Consider the following 16654-nt stretch of genomic DNA (forward strand, 5'->3'; position numbering starts at 1 on the left):
TGATTCCTTTATTGGTTTTTGTCTTATTCTCTCAAAACAAGTCTATTATCATAGGCTGATACTATGTCTCTGGTGATGGCACCAGCAGATCCAAGTGGAAAGGGAAGTGGGACATAGAGTACCCATCCTTTCCAAAAGAGTCCACCACAGGTCAGAAGAACAAGTCTTAGGAGAGTGGGCACAGTTGATGCTTCCCTCTCTGAAGCATGGCTCAAGTTTGGAGAGGGATTTCAGGACATCTGAAATATTGAATTATTGAAATATTGAATTATCTCCAAGACCAAAGAAACAACCACATCTAGTAATTGAGCTCACAAGTATACCATGGAGATCCAGTGAAAATGATCAATCAGATGAAGATAGGACACTGTTTAAAATACAGAGAAACAATGGGATTGGCACTATTGGCAGGAACAATTTGTGTACAGAAAGAAGATAGGGCCAAGGGAGATGAACTGCAGTTGATTGACTAGAAAATGGACAGTGACAGAGAAGAAACCAGTAAAGGCAATGAATGTGAAGATGGAGAGGGTGCCATGGAAATTTCAGATGGTGCTTCTAGTGCAAGTAGTTATTCTTTGGCAAGTGATAGTAGGAAACCTGAGCTTCCTAAGGCAGGACCTGACTTTATTGCCTAGCTGGACTAAAAGTGAAGATCCTCCTGCCTCACATTCCGGAGTTCTAGGATAACAGTCATGCATTACCACATTCCTGTTTGAAACATTTAACTTTCATGTTAGATTATTTCTTTTTCACCTGTGGCCTTTATAAGCCTGATTTCGACATTTTTGGACCTTGGCGTGAACATTTGTCTGGATTATGAGGAAACAATAATTATTCCAACAGTTTCCCATATTGAAACACCCACTCCTTGGGTACTTGTCAACTCACTGTGTTCATCTGGCCTGTGTGGAGATTGTCCATTCTGCTCTGGTCCTTAAGAGGTCTGCAAGATTCTCAGCTGTGTACTAGAAGAACACAGAGATGGAGAGTTTTAGATAGCAATGAGAAAAAAGAAATTTACTTCACTGAAACTCTATTATTTGCCTTATTTTTGCCTGTCATATTTACCTTGCTCACAGTTTACATGCTTTTATGGTATAATGAAGTAATAACATTTATTTTCCTCAGCATTTAAGTTTAATTCTTTGTTTTCATTGAGACAAACTTCTAAGAAAGAACAACTAATCTCATGTTCATTTCCACAAATGGATGTTTTTATTTTCATATTCCCTTGTAAGACAATAATTCTTGGTGTGGCAAGTCAGGAAATAGAAATAGATTAAAATTTTAAACATGATACATTTATTTGTGATGTAGGTAAGCTTTGGAATTTTAGTCACTAAAATGTGTTTGACTACTACGTTTACTCTTGCCCACTCTGGTGAGAGCATCCTTAATTACTAAGTTATTAACAAGTGAATGGATTGCCAGACAAACTTTGAGAGTTTTTGTTTTCTTGGCAGACCATTAAACATTTCTTTAGAGGAAAAAATACCACACTATTTCTGCTCTTCATAGAGTCTACTATACTTCAGTTACTTCATCTGTAACTATTAGCATACAACTGAATGTATTTGCTTTTGGGTTTATTGGAACATTCTAGCAGCCACAAATAAGGGAAACCATGCAGCTTGTGTTCTCTGGGTCTGGATTACTTCCCATAATATAATTCTTTCCCAGTCTTTACACATTATTACAAATGGTAGTCTATCATGCTCTCTGACGGATGAGTGGGATTTCTCTCTGTTTGTGTGTGTGTGTGTGTGTGTGTGTGTGTGTGTGTGTGTGTGTGTGTTCATACATACATTTATATATGTATATATGTATATATGTACATATACACACATATATGTATATATTTATATCTATATATACATATATGTATATAAAATGTGGTATACATGTATGTAACCTCATACATACATACATATATATATGTATGTATGTAACCTCATACATACATACATATATATATATATATATATATATATGTAACCTCATACATGTATACCACATTTTATTGATCCATTCACCATTTTAGGGTTTTCTGGGTACTGGAAAGTGAGAGACAGGAGCCTTATCCCTCTGTTTGTGGGAAGACATGAACTCTTGTAGCAACAGTCCTGAGCCTTGTTACCCTTTTTTATGGCCTGAAGTGGTAAAAGCTGATCGACAATTTGTTCACTTTTGCAATTCCTGGGGCCTGAACTCAGTGCCTGTGCACTGTCCCTAAGCATTTTTTGCTTAAAGCTAGCATACTAACACTTGAGCCACTGCAACACTTCCAGCTTTTTCTGGATATGTGGTTACTGAAGAATCAAACTCAGGGCTTCATGCATGCTAGGCAAGCACTCTACCACTAGGCCACCTTCCCAACCCAATATTTTATTTTTTAAAAAACTAACATGTAAAAGAAACAACTACATGAGCAACTGTATTACAGGAGGCAAGCTCCATGACTAGAACCATGACTTCCCTGGCCAGAAACCTGGGAGACCAGGCCTTTGCCACAAGTCTCCTGTGAGGTCAGCTTCCAACCACTGAGCATCATTTCATTGGCCTGAAAGGAAGGAGAGTGTTGAGATGTGAAACATGATGCAAGCAGACAGAGGAAGCCTCATCCCCCAATGTCAACAATGAGGATGGTTACTCACAAACCCCAGATCCTGTGGCACATGTGCTAGTAGACACTAATTATGAATTGTGTAGAGTCATGATCCAATGGGCAGATGGGTTGAGCTATTATGAGAAAGACATAACCTCATTCAGAATCATATGGACTCCAAAAATGTGAACTAGAAAAGGTCTACTTTGTGTTTGAGGTTATTGTTTTAACTTCCTTTATCTGCACTCTGTCCTCTAAAGTCAGCTCCCATGTGTGAACTCTTCATATGCAAGAAAATGAGCCATAAATAAGGCCAAGTAATTGTTAATCTTATGGAAGTGAGCCAGGCATAGAATGGCTGTCTGGGGTTTCTTTTCCTCTCTGAGTTACAAAAAGTGACTTGTTCCTGAGACAGAGCCCATGTTCTAATGGCTGAGCTATTACTGCTGGATATCAAATTTCACCATGTGGATATAACTATAAGAGACAAAGCAGCCAGGACTTTGATGTTCCCAAAATTATTGCCATGCTGAGTGAGTCTGACACATGACTTCGAATGACTGCATGAAGGAAGTGAACATCCTTTTGTTTTTACAACATGTAATAGTGTATAAATCGATACATCACTTTACACTGACTTTAATTTTGTCCCAGGTTTTCATTTTGGTTTCAGAGGAAAGTGTCTGGATTTACCATTCCAACAACAGGCTCCCAGATGCTCATGCAGGGTGAGGAGGGGAGAATGGGTCGAAATGATGACTTCCTTCTGTGTTTCCCTGGCAGTGCTGAAAATCAGACCCAGAGCTTCTGGGCTTCAGGTAAACAAGCAGTGGGTAGAGTCTCCCTTCTCAAGAGATTAAATCTTCATGAAAATTGCCCACAGGACACTACAGTTTCCACTGCTTTTTTACTTCCACGCAGTGCACATAGCACACGAACTAATGCTGGAGGGCACAGGTATGGCTGACTCACCACCCTTCAAGAGAGGCAAGAAGGATGAACACAGTGGCAGGGGACCTGTTCCTCAGCAGAAAGCCTTGCAAGGTTCTGAACATCACCCTAAGTGAGGCTGGCATTTGAGCACAGTCTTGGACAGATCATAAGCATCTGAAGAGTGTGGAATGTTCTGCTAATCCACAGGTTGACTAAGCAGCCTGTCCTTGGGGGAAAAGGATCTACTATAAGTAAACATTTATCAGAAATCTCACTAAACCTTGTTCTTTATATTAAGTCAGTTCTTCAAGGCAGACAAGTGAGAGTGGATAAAGGAGAAGGGCCCTAGGACCACTGCATTTTCCCATCTTAGAGCATCATTTTCTTTCTCAACATATAGTAGGGAAGCCACAGCCTAGTCCTGCTAGCCAATAGAAGTATATTCTCAATAGTATATGCCAATATGTTCAGGTCCAGATAACTCAGTGATAGTGGTTCCACTCTGTTCTCTCAGTAACTTCTCTTTTTTGAGATAGGGTCTAATCTAAGTAGGACTTTGGGCTAAGCTACCTTTGTATGCAGATCATAGGCATGTACCACCATGCCTAGTCTCATTACTTCTTTTTGTTTTCTGCCCTTTGAAAGTCAGCCAATAGCTCTAACATCGTTCTCTTCCATTACATTCTATTCATGCCCTTATCTGGTTCTCTCCATCTGGTCTAACTGGAGCCATCTGTCTCTAGCCAGCACACTGTCATGGTGGTCCATCTTCCCAGCTAGCTCCATACACATCTGTTTTTTACTAGGGAGTCTTTCCTGACTTGTGCTTTTCACTTTTCCAAATGACTGGATGTGCAAGACAATAAAAGGAGTTCCTGAATTTTGCCAAGAGTGTGAATGACATGACTGATTCAAGGCTGTTAACCATTTTCTTTTCTTTTCTTTTCTTTCTTTCTTTTTTTTTTTTGGTCCGGTTGTAGGGCCTGAACTCTGGGCCTGGGCGCTGTCGCTCAGCTCTTCAGCTCAAGGCTAGTGCTCTACCATTTGAGCCACAGAGCCACTTCTGGCTTTTTTCTTTTTGCTTATGTCGTGCTGGGGAATCGAACCCAGGGCCTCATGCATGCAAGGCAAGCACTCTACCACTGAACCACCTTCCCAGCCCCCTGTTAACCATTTTCCACTTAAACACACAAGCAGTGGGCCAGGATTTGTGGCTCATACCTGTGATCTTAGCTAATAGGTAGGCTTAAATCTGGAGGATGGTGGCTCTGAGACCAGCCTAAGCAGAAAAGTCTTGAGATCCCACCTTCAAAATAATCGCAAAAGAAGGTCTGGAAGTATGGCTTACGGTGAGCATACAATATGAGCAAGAGCTGTCATAGTATAGGTCACCTTGTGCTGCTTGTAGCACAGGTCCTTTAGTCCCAGGTCTGTACTAATAACATCTCTTCAATTCCAACTTTGTGTATGTGTGTGTATGTGTACAACTTCACGTACTCATGCACTTGTTGTGTACACTGATAATATTAAGTTGCACGTGCTTATGTTGCAGAGACTTCAAACTAATTTTTATCTTTCCAAACACAATGAACCATCAAGAATTCTACCACTGTCAACATTCATTACAAAGATTCCACTTCCAAAATGCCATTTGGTTAGATGGTGTTTACCTATCCATATTTACTTAGTCTTTCCTCTAGTTGACCCTCATCCTCCCATACCATTGCACCTCCACACATTCCCCCAGATTATTGTTTACAATGATCTTAACATTTTCCTGGAAATAAGGATTCTTTAGTGGTAGAATTAGCATTTAATTGCTAGCAAGTCAGCTTCTTCAGTAATAACTCACAATGAGCTTAAAGATCTACCCTTAATCAGGTAGGGATAGGTGGACACAGCATAGTAAAATGGACAAAAAAGCATTTCAATGCCAGGTGGACCACTATGGGACCTGATGCGATACCATCATGTGCTAAACATGGACATCCCAGGTGAGGGCAGAATACTCTCTTGTACGTGTGGGACTCCTGGATATCAGGAAAGTAGGAGGCTGAGACCTGAGTCCAACCCTTACTCTTCTCAAATTGCTGGCAAAGTTTCAGAAAAACTCAGTAATCTGCCCAAGGAAGGTATGCTAGGCTACAGGTGAAGAAAGACAGGAGCCTAAAACGTGGCATGCAATTTCTGAGAATACACCTTCATACTTACTAAGAACTTATGAGCTTATAGAAATTGATTTGTTGTGGTCAGACAGTGTGGGTATGCAAGCCAAGGAGGGGACTGGCCACTTCCTTACAGTATCATCCTATAGTGACAAGAAGAGGAAAATAACCCCAAATGGGACTGCACTGGTCATCTACTTGATGTCAAAGTATTGGGGCTGAACAGTACTGAGTGTTAACCTGGACTGCTGGTCAGAGAGCTGGAAAAGTAGGGAGTAGGATGTGAAATGAATGATAAATAGAGGGATGGGTTGATGGAAAGAATTGTCAACTGCAACATCACATTCAGATCTACCAGAGATCTCTCATAAAGGGCCAGTACAGTCAACCATATGAACCCATTAGCACTGGTCATTCTTGTTTGCTAGCAATCACTTTCTGACTTATCAGACATACACACACACCCCAAATGGCCATGGTTTGGTGGACACAGAGGGCTAGAATATAAATGTCAGTAAATGCCTGACATGTTAGCAGAGAGTATCAAAGTTTAGCCACCCTGCATTGTTCATTCCCAAGATTCTCAGCCTGTTAGGTCCTTGTGGCAAACTCAGTGCTCCAATGGGAAGAGAAGCTGCCTCCAGGCCTCCCTTTCTTATCCTCCAGGTCTCAGAAGTCCCCAAAAGGCTGGTCTGGAGGTGTGGGGGAATAATGCAGGCAAAGCCCAAGTGTTGGAGACTCCAATTCATAGCAATGATAGGGTGCTGCAGAGCTCTGGATTGTGTTGTGCCTCCAAGGGAAGGAGGCACTGTTGGCACATGAGTGCATCAGGGCTTCCTGATCCTCCCTGCCCAACAGCAGCTGTTCTGGATTGAGCAGCACACTGGGATGGGGTATGAGGCACCCTGGGGACAAGTACCCACCAGTAGAGGGATGGATAGGGCAGGTAAATCTACAGAGAACAGTGCCAGTACTGGGCAGCTGTGCTCTTTTATCAACTTCTCCACATTTCAGTTTTCAAAAACAACTTAGACTTTAGAGTAAGTTTCAACCTAGGGAAAATTTACACAAGTGTGTTTCCCTCACTGCCCTAGCTCTCCCTTGATTCACATGTCATAAAACATGTTAATCAAAGTCAGAACATTTCCACTGAAGCCATAGTAGTCATTAAACACAAACCCCGTACCAACCTCAACATTGCCTCCTTCTGCCCTTCTCTCACTCAGGAGTCCATCTGGTCCTGCAGATCGTTGCTCTCTTCTCCTTTGAGGGGCCAAAGTTCCAACTAAACCTCCATCCTTGGCCATTGTGAGGGGTTCTGCTCAGCATTTGCTGTCTTGGTAAGCATAGATTGAGGGATGTCGATGGACTGTTCCTCTTTGGCAGGAGCCTACAGAGCAACAGATGCTGCAGCCATCTCAGTGAATCACACTGGGGCACCGAGGTCACCATGCTTAACCTTGTTCATGGTACTCGTGTTAGAACTCAGAGTATTGTACTTGCTAGGTAGGTGAGCTATATTCCTATTTTGTGCTGGTCATTTTTTAGTTATGGTCTTGCTTCCTATCCAGGTACATGCCTGGGCCTGGACTCACCTATTTTAAGCTTCCTGTTGTAGTGAAGTTGATATTAATTGATAGCTTAAGAGGAGATGTCACCCAGTTTTTGACTTGGGCTGGCCCTGAATAATGATCATCCAAATCTTAGCATCTTAAATAGTTAGGATTACACATGTGACTCCCAGCTCCAATGTGCCTTCCTTCTCAACCCTACCAATTCAGCAGTGACTGACAGCTTCCTCTCCTCAGTTACTCTTACCCTCTGGAATTTCAGAGAGGAGACACACATTTTCTTCTTCATTGTACTCTAATTGCTCCAAAGATTGCCTGAAATTGTACTATCTCCCCTCATTGTAGGCTCCCCAAGGAAGTGATACCCTTGGATACTGGATATTTCTACATGAGGAGGTAAACTTAGCTGTGAACCCCAAAGGGAGATCCTGTTACTTCAGCTGTGGGCTGTCAGTTCCTTCTGCAACTCCCTCAGCTACAGTCATTTTCCATGACACAATTGTCTTCCTGCACTCCCCACACTGATGGGTACAAAGACAGCATCATGCCAATTGGCCAGGTCAAACTATGGGACACTCAGTGGTGGAGCTGGAGGAGTTGCACTTGTCCCCTATACAATCTGACATCCAGTCCCTCTCTTCAACAGAATTCAATCTTTGTGGATTCTCCTCTCTGCCAACACTCTCAGTCTGTCTCTAGAACTAAGGAACAAGGTATATGTAATTGAGAAAACACAAACACAATCTCTCATCATGAATGGACCAATTTAAATATTGAAAAAATGAACCACAAAATTATACTGAACCCCTCTCCCTGCTTCTTTTATTTGTGCAAGTTTGCTCCCTAATTGCTTTTGTGTGTTTGTTGGGGAAGGTGTGTGGGTACGGGTGCGGGGGATATTGTGTATAATAGGACTTGAACTCAGGGCCTTTGGCTCTTAACCTAGCTCTTTTTTGTTCAAAGCTGGCACTCTACCATTCCAGCCACTGATCCCTAGTGGCTTTTTCCAGGCTAATTGCAATAAGAATCTCTTGGGTTTCTCTGCCTACAATGGCTTCAAACTGCAATTCTGGTATCAGCCTCCCAAAAGGCTAGTGTGTGAGCCACTAGTGCATGGCATCCCACTGCCACTTTAAAAGGGCAGCTTTTAAAGTGAAGTAAAAGAAAATTCTTGATTGAAAACTGGGTATCAGTGTGATTTAGGTAAATCTGGAGGCTCCTCATGGGAGGAAAGGCCTTCTCCTGGGAAGTATTACAGCACTACATGAACCAAGTGGGTTTGATGAAATGTCCCCAGAGAACACACAAGATACCCTGAGTGAAACAACACCCAAAGCACAGGTTCTTAGGACATTGTCTAAAATAAGTTTTTAACCAAGGTGCTCACAGATGTGCCTCCCATATCCTTGGGAAAGATATCAGTAGAGCAGCCATCTGGATTCTGTCCTACGGGGGTACAAGGTGTTTGGAACCAAGCCTTTTCCTTGGTCCAAACCACATCACAAAGAGGCCATGTGGATGCTCCTAGTCCAATGGCTGGGCCTTTTACTGCTACAAAATTAGGCTTCTTAAACTGGATGAAAGTATTCACTAAGTTTCTAAAGTTAAAAAAGTACAGAGGGAACAAGTAAAAACATTGCATATGTGAGCAGATGACAAAAATCTATTCTAGATTGGAAGTTGCCAAGCAGAAACTATGCAAATCATAAAAATTAAGATTTCTTAAAAAGCCTCCTCCCAGAAAAGGTAGATTGTGGATCTACCTGCTGCAGATTGTAAAGGCTTACCTACAGCCTGGATATTACACAGGTGTCGCTGCTACCACCAGTTGTAGGTGACATAGCCAGAAGGGCTTTCATATTTACAGTGGCTCTTGGCCACTCTGACTATTGCATATAGCATTTCCAACTTTCTCTCTTTGAAGACCCAAGGATCATACTGACTTTAGGGAGTTCTTGTATCCAAGAAAAGGGAAAATTCAGAGTGAACTTGGCACTAAGATTGTCTGGTACTGACTGAAGGGTTATTGACTAAGGGATATAACCTGCCCCTGCAAGGAGACTTTACACATTGAATTGGAAACACGTATTTTCTAAGGTCTTATAAACTGGACTAAATTAACTTATGGACATGGAGATAAGCTAATTTAAGACATAAGGTTGGAAATAAAGATCAGCAAGCATCTCAATGCCTGTATCCCATTATGTGTTGTTGGATGCTACTGCCACAGGAAATTGGAGAGCAAAGCAGACATGGGAGAGGGAGGCCTTTGCAGGGGACAAGACCTTGCCATAAAACACAACCAATGCTGTGCTGGAGTTTGTTTTATAGGCTTTGTAGTTCCAGGGAGGTTGATGCTATACTATATAGGGAATCTGCTTCTTCCTCCCCACCATACAGCTGATTCTGTTTTCAGAGGTAGTCTCTTGTTCTGATTTCACAGAGTAGATCAAAGCATAAACTTATACCTACATACATATAAAGTGATTCTTTATAGGTAGTTTGAGCCTGACCTTTGAAGAATAACTAAAACTTTTCATATACAGAGTTCTAAGCCAGAGCTTGACTGACAACAGCTATTGAGGCACTTCCTACTAGTTCCTCATCCTCTGAATACTATCAAGATGGAATATAGTGCTGCATCTCCCCTCCCCCTCCCTTCCCCCCCCCACCCCTGTGCAAGTCCTGCAGTTGAATTCAGGGTCTTCTGCTTAGTTGGCTGGCACTTGAATACTTGAATCACACTTTCAGTCCTGTTTGTACTAATCATTGGAGGCTCAACTTTAACAGACTTTTCTAATTGATCTGGTCTTAACACAAATCCTCTGGATGTATCTCAGACTTTTGAGTAGCTAGAATTACAGATGTGAGTCACTGCTTCCAGCTAGATTATATTGTAAGGAGGGAGGTTGGGAGGTTTGTAAGGAACACAGGAGAACAGGGCTTGCAGATGCAGCAGATTCCAGCAACTGGTGTGAGGTGTAGTCCATTAGGTGAGGCCAACCTCATCTCAGCCTTGCCAATTGCCCCCAAGGTAAGTAATGTTTTGCATTATGCAAGAATTGATCCTTTAAAAGAATAAGCCACACTAATATCTAAGGTTTCTAAATGAGATGGCCCAAGGCATTATTCGAAAGCTCACAATGGAGTTTAACAATAAAGCTGTGGTACATGAAAACATAAGAATAAAAAAACTGTCCATGATTCCATGCTTCTCCCATGATATATTTGTACATACATAAAAAATTCTCATCTCAAGCCCAAAGAAACACAGGTCCCATGGTTTCCCTTATTTGCAATGACTAGTATATGTCTGAGACAAGCAGAAATGTTCAGAGGAGTTGATGTTAGGTGAAATGAATCCCAAGATAAGGACTCATATTTTTTCTTTCTTGCTATTGTTTTAAACATATTTATAAGATGATTGTTTTGTGGTTTTTTATGTCCCTCCTCCTCAGTATAATCCCTGTTTTCACTGTATTTGATGTTGCTATAATTTGTGGAGGGGAAGGGAAAAAACAAATTGTTTAAACAGGGATACAGGTGGACCCATTGCAACAATGAGATGTACAAGACGTTATGTCAAAAAATGAATTTTACAACTCTGGCATGGTATGGGGAGGGAGATGGGAAGGGATGGTAAGGGGAAACAAAGGAGGAGGGAACAATGCTTGATAAGAAATGTACTCATTTGGGCTGGGAAGGTGGCTCAGTGGTACAGAGATTGCCTTGCATGCATGAGGCTCTGGGTTTGATTCCTCAACACCACAGAAGCAGAAATAAAAAGCTGGAAGTGGTGCTGTGGCTCAAGTGGTTGAGCGCTAGCCTTGAGGTGAAGAGCTGAGGGACAGTGACCAGGCCCAGAGTTCAGGCCCATGACCGGACTCCCCACCCCCCAAAAAAAGAAATGTACTCATTACCTTGCTCGTGTAATTGTAACCCCTCTGTACTACATTTTCAAGATTAAAAAAAATTCTGGTTTCAAAGTCTTTGAGGAAAATCAATACCAGGATTTCAATAGGATTGATACATTGTTTTATAACTGGAATTTCAATTTTTGCCTGGAATGATAATAATGTCAAATAAAATTATGTCTCTATTTCAGAGGTCCATGCTAAATTCATCAGCAGCCCTGCTCAGAGGAAGGGTGCAATGATGATGTGTAAACTCATTTGTAAACATGAGTTGAACAGAAACTCAGTTTGTTAAAACAGCCACCCACCAAATCTTTGTAGAAATGACCTGTCAGGAGAGACCTCTCCAGTCCACAAAGCTGTATGATCATGAACTACAAAAATCCAGCGGCAGTGTGGCTAGTGGTAGGAGATCATGATGGACCTAAAGAGGAAATGTGTACAGTTTTGTTAAGTATACATGCGGTTGTGTTTGCTAGCCATTGGGCTTGAACATAGGGCCTGTGCACTGTCTCTGAGCCTCTTTGTGCTCAAGGCTAGTGTTCTACCAACTAAATCCCAACACCACTTCCAGCTTTTTCTTAGTAGTTTATTGGAGATAAGAGTCTCATGGACTTTCTTGTCTCAGCTGGCTTCAAACTGCAATCCTCAGATTTCATCCCCCTGAGTAGCTAGGATTACAGGCATGAACCAGCAGGCCCCTGGTTTTTATACTTATCTTTTAAAACTTAATATTAAAGCCCATAAACATTAATAGGTGTACAATGCAGCATACTCAATTTGTATTTGTTCCCACTGGATTATCTGTGAACTGAGTTAAAGGCTGTCTTAGATATGGAAGGGAAGGAAAGATTTTCCACAAAGTTAGTTTTTGAAGACATTATTATTCAATAGAATTCCTTCTGAGAAGACACTTGACAAGATCAGATATTAGGTCAAACCCTCAAGGAAGGGTGTAGGAATTGTCTGGGGAAACCAGGCAACAAAATTTGAATTAGGAGGTAGTGTGCTTCCTTCCTCAGCTTACTCAGCTTTATTATCTGAAGAAGAAAGGAATGAGTAGGAAGAGGTCAAGTTCTAGGGCCAGTTTACGGGTTTGTTCTCTCTCCAAATCCTGTAATATAGGAGTGCTGAGTAATAGCCTCTTCCTTTGGAAAGTCTGCACATTATCTCACTCTATCATGAGAGGAGACCTCACTTCTGTGGAGATAAGCTTGCTCTTGGGTCCTTCAGACACATAGTATGCAGACATCAAAAGTCCAATGCTATAAAGGGAACCCAAGATACTCAGTTTTATCAATGATGTAAGGGCCATTTGATGACAATGAATCTGCAAACTGGGTATCATCAATTCCAATAGTGGAAATAGCAGCCCTGGACAGTGGATGATGTAAGATGTTAATTGATCTCCATTATCACTTCCCTTTCCTTCCATTCTGAATATTTGCCACAATGAAGATCTTTGCCTCAAAAAGTTTAAGGAATTTGAGTCATGATACCACAGAAACAAGCAAAAATACAATACATAGAAATATTGTTTTGTGTTATGTCCCTCATAGGCATATAAAGTTAATTTAAATAAACTGAGTAAGAGAAAGGTTAAGTGAAACTGCTTTAAATAAGTAGTTTTTTCTGATTCTCCCATATTCCATTAAGCAAAATTATCGCTGATAAAAATACGTTTACTCAAAGCAGCAGCAATGCAGGTTTCACAGAAGCACAATGTTTCAGTTTCCTATAATATCAGCTGAGCCTTCTGTGGGATCTAGGAGAAGGACATGGCATAGGGAGGCTGGGAGAAGTAATAGGAGTGAGGATCTGATGAAAACAATCATCTAAAATCACCTAAAAGTGCATGAGATGAGGTTTCTACTTAAATATCTGTATCTATCTTTTCTCTTTCTCTAATCCCAGTACTACAAGCCTCAGCCACTGTCAAGGGCAGAGACTGGACACCTGAGGAGGGAGAAGACTGGAGAGCAGCAAGATTGGTAAGAAAAGCTCTAAGATACATAAGAGAGGACTCAGGTGGTCTCACAGAAGATGTACAAAGTCACCACTGAAGACAATGGTATGTGTGTGTGTTTGTGTGTATGTGTGTGCATATGTGTGTGTGTGTGTGTGTGTGTGTGTGTGTAAAAAGTGAGGCTTAAAGACATGCAACATATCCTGAACTATGATTTAACAATGAGCAGTGTCTACACTTTGATATGAGGTTCTGATAGTCTAGAGCAGAATTATGTCCACTGATGAAGGTTTATAATTTCAAGTCAAGTAAGAAGGCAATGCCTTCTAGCACCACATCTGAGAACTCAGAATAATAATGGGATTATAATATTTCAAACCATAGGTATGTTATTTTGGGGAATAACAGAGATGGGGGGGACTGAGATCCAAGGCTAGTCTAGGCAAAGTTTTAGCAAGCAGACCTTATCTCAACAAATTATTCTGGCTAGGTGGTTCATTCCTGAAATCCCAGCTCTGTGGGAGGTGTATGTGAGGGAAGAGCAAAGCCCAAAAATTACTTAAAATACTTAAAGCAAGATGGGGGCAGGAGGTGTGGTAGAATGCATGCCTAGCATGTATGAGGCTTTGAGTCCAATCAAACCATAATACTATTAAAACAACCCAACAGATGTAAGATGTGTTCATTAGCTGATTCAGCTTTTTTCCTCTCTACTAGAAATATTTAGAATTCGGGGAAGCATAGGAGAAGTGTACAGCACAAGTACCATGCAGCTGTACATTATCTATACAGCACTCTTAGCCAACATGCCGAGCACTTGCTGGGTTTCAGTTGTTGGCCTCTGATAAGCAGTCATTAATGTCAGACTCATAGAAAGAGCAGATGAGTTAATTGAGTCAATTGACTTAAATGACTGACATTGAAGCCTATGCAGGGCTGTGATCTTCAGTTCTAGTACTTGGAAAACTAACCCCAACCCCGATGCAAACACATTGGCTCTGCAAACCTGATTGCATCTGCCATCTTGGTGCCTTTTCTCTTTCTATCATCGGTGAGATGGTCTATGAAGTAAATTAAGTCCAGGCCACAATAGAAGATGCTGCCGGGTGCACTGAGATAGACCTGCTGTCATTGGCAGTGGCTGTTTTCAGGGCACTCAGGACTTCTTTTATCACCAGGAAGTCACCATAAGTTCCAATGATAAGGACCACTTTGGGTACAGACTACTATAAGCATTTTAAAGACCCCTCTGTATGGTATTTTCACAATAATAATCATAATAATAAAAAGAAAGCCTTTGTTTCTCTGAAGGTTACAAGAAATGGGTATTTCTGCAGTTTGAACAGCAGGTGGCACTTTAAACTACTTTACAAGTGAGTCCAGTCTGTTGTTTTTGTTATTGTTGTTGCTAATTTAGCTTAGGCTAGAAACCTAAATGATATGGTGAGAGGGCAAAAAATCATTTAAAATGATCTTGGAAACATTAAAAAACCTCACCAGTGAAGAGATTGCAGTCTAAAAATGTACCAAAAATCAAGCCCTGAACTGCTTGTTCTGTATGAGTGTAGCTAGCACACAGACCTTCTGTAGGTAGCTTTCCTTGTCTGGAACAACCTACTCAAGCTGTGTACAAAGGAAAAGAAACAACACTAGAACTTAAAATTTGGAAATGCCCAGTGCAAGTTGAGATGTATGCATTTCCAGAGCCTTCCTAGCACTAGGGGCTTTTGAAAAACAATCTCTTCAACAACAATCTCCTTGGCCTTTGCAAGCTGCCTTTTCAGGTATTAGTCAATATGCATACATAGAAAGCCCCCTTGCTGTGTGCTCTGCCACAACACTAAGACCATCAGTGTTGTAGGATGATAGGGAAACTTTTCCCAGGACAGAATGCAGCCATTGTTATGTTTAGCAAACAATTAACCTGTCAAACTGGGCGCCAGTGGCCCTTGACTATAAACCCAGCTACTCAGGAGGCAGAGATCTGAGTATGCCAGTAAAAAACCAGCTTGGGAAGGATAGGCCTTGAGACACTTATCTCCAAGAAACCACCAGAAAACTGGAAGTGGCACTGTGGCTCAAGTGATAGAGAGCTATACTTGAGCTGAAGAACAGAGAGACAGCCCCTAGGCCTAGAGTTCAAGTCCCATGACCAACAAAATAAAGAAAAAGAAAGAAGGAAGGAAAAAAGAAAGAAAGAAAGAAAGAAAGAAAGAAAGAAAGAAAGAAAGAAAGAAAGAAAGAAAGAAAGAAAGAAAGAAAGAAAGAAAGAAAGAAACCTGTCATGATGAGAGATATGGCAAAGCTCAAGCCTTTGCAGATAAAGACATCCTGACCTGGGAGATGGCTCAAAAACAGAGGCACTGTTACCTTCTCCTGGTAAGAACCAAAGCTCCCACTGGAGCCCATACCATTAGAATAGAGCAGATGCCCAGCACATGCCTACAGCCCCAAGTCAGTGTGGCCAGAGTGATTAGCAGCCAAGCTTCCAAGTCCCCTTTGATTCCTGCCTCCTGGGCACATTGTGGGCCAGCTCAGAAGGAGGTTTCAGAAGAGCATAAAGAGCCATGAATCAAAGCAGTCGTGTAGAAACGCAAAGCACATGACTCTCACCTCTGGGATTCCAGAGTTATTCTCAGATTATTTTGTGGATAAGAAGATGTGAGTGAATCATCTTGCTTCCTGAAAAATATCTCTGTATAGGTAGGCACTCTTTGCCTCACACTGAAATGCAACCACTTGTCCAAAGGCTGGTCTCATCTGTGGCCAATAAATTTCCTTTTCCCAGCCATCACCCCTTTAACAGACATCTGTATGTTGGCTGATAGCACATCCATGAATGGAGATGTACCTGTGAAGGGTTTGAAACCATAGTGGTCCATAATGTCCTATCACCATTTCTCTCCCACTGTCATCTCAGAATTAGACCAGAAGCTGGTTGCAATCACAGCACATATCAACACAAGACTGTCAATACCAGAACCTTGTCAAAGTCTACTTTAAAGATACCTTTCAGTTTCAATCTATGTCTGACAGAGTATCTACCCCCTACTTTTTTGGTCTAGGATATGTGCAGCTATAAACTAGGAGACTTTTAGAGAATAAGATTAGAGAGAATGGGTCTCCTGGACAGGATCTGCTATAGGTATGACAAGTTGGAAGGAAAAAGGAAACAGCATAAGGAAATATCATTAACATGGCCAAAGTGGTCAAAAGACATCTCTCCAATGCAAGAATGTCTGTTCTTGTCAGGCCATGGCCTGGTATGGTGGTGCCACTTTACACTCTGGTCCCATTATAGTAACATAAATGTCATGGCTTCTTCCTTCCACGGCCTAGGCTGACTACCAGAGGTTAATTCTGCTTTCTAAAAGGGTACACACATCAAGGGGCTTTCTTCTTCCCCCCTACAAATATTCTACCAATGTTCCCTCATTTCACAACTCCTCATTGCCAATCTGGGTGCTGCTTTTCTATGAGTCCTAATGTATCCTCTC

The 16654-nt window shown here is 41.5% G+C and overlaps 1 pseudogene; it reads right to left on the reverse strand.

Annotated features, from left to right (window-relative positions):
• Positions 1–896: 896 nt before the first annotated feature.
• Positions 897–16000, reverse strand: LOC138827384 (chromodomain Y-like protein; annotated as a pseudogene).
• Positions 16001–16654: the final 654 nt, after the last annotated feature.

This window comes from Dipodomys merriami, unplaced genomic scaffold, assembly GCF_024711535.1.
Source record: "Dipodomys merriami isolate MVZ:Mamm:240054 unplaced genomic scaffold, mDipMer1.0.p SCAF_155, whole genome shotgun sequence".
NCBI classification, from domain to species: Eukaryota; Metazoa; Chordata; class Mammalia; order Rodentia; family Heteromyidae; genus Dipodomys; species Dipodomys merriami.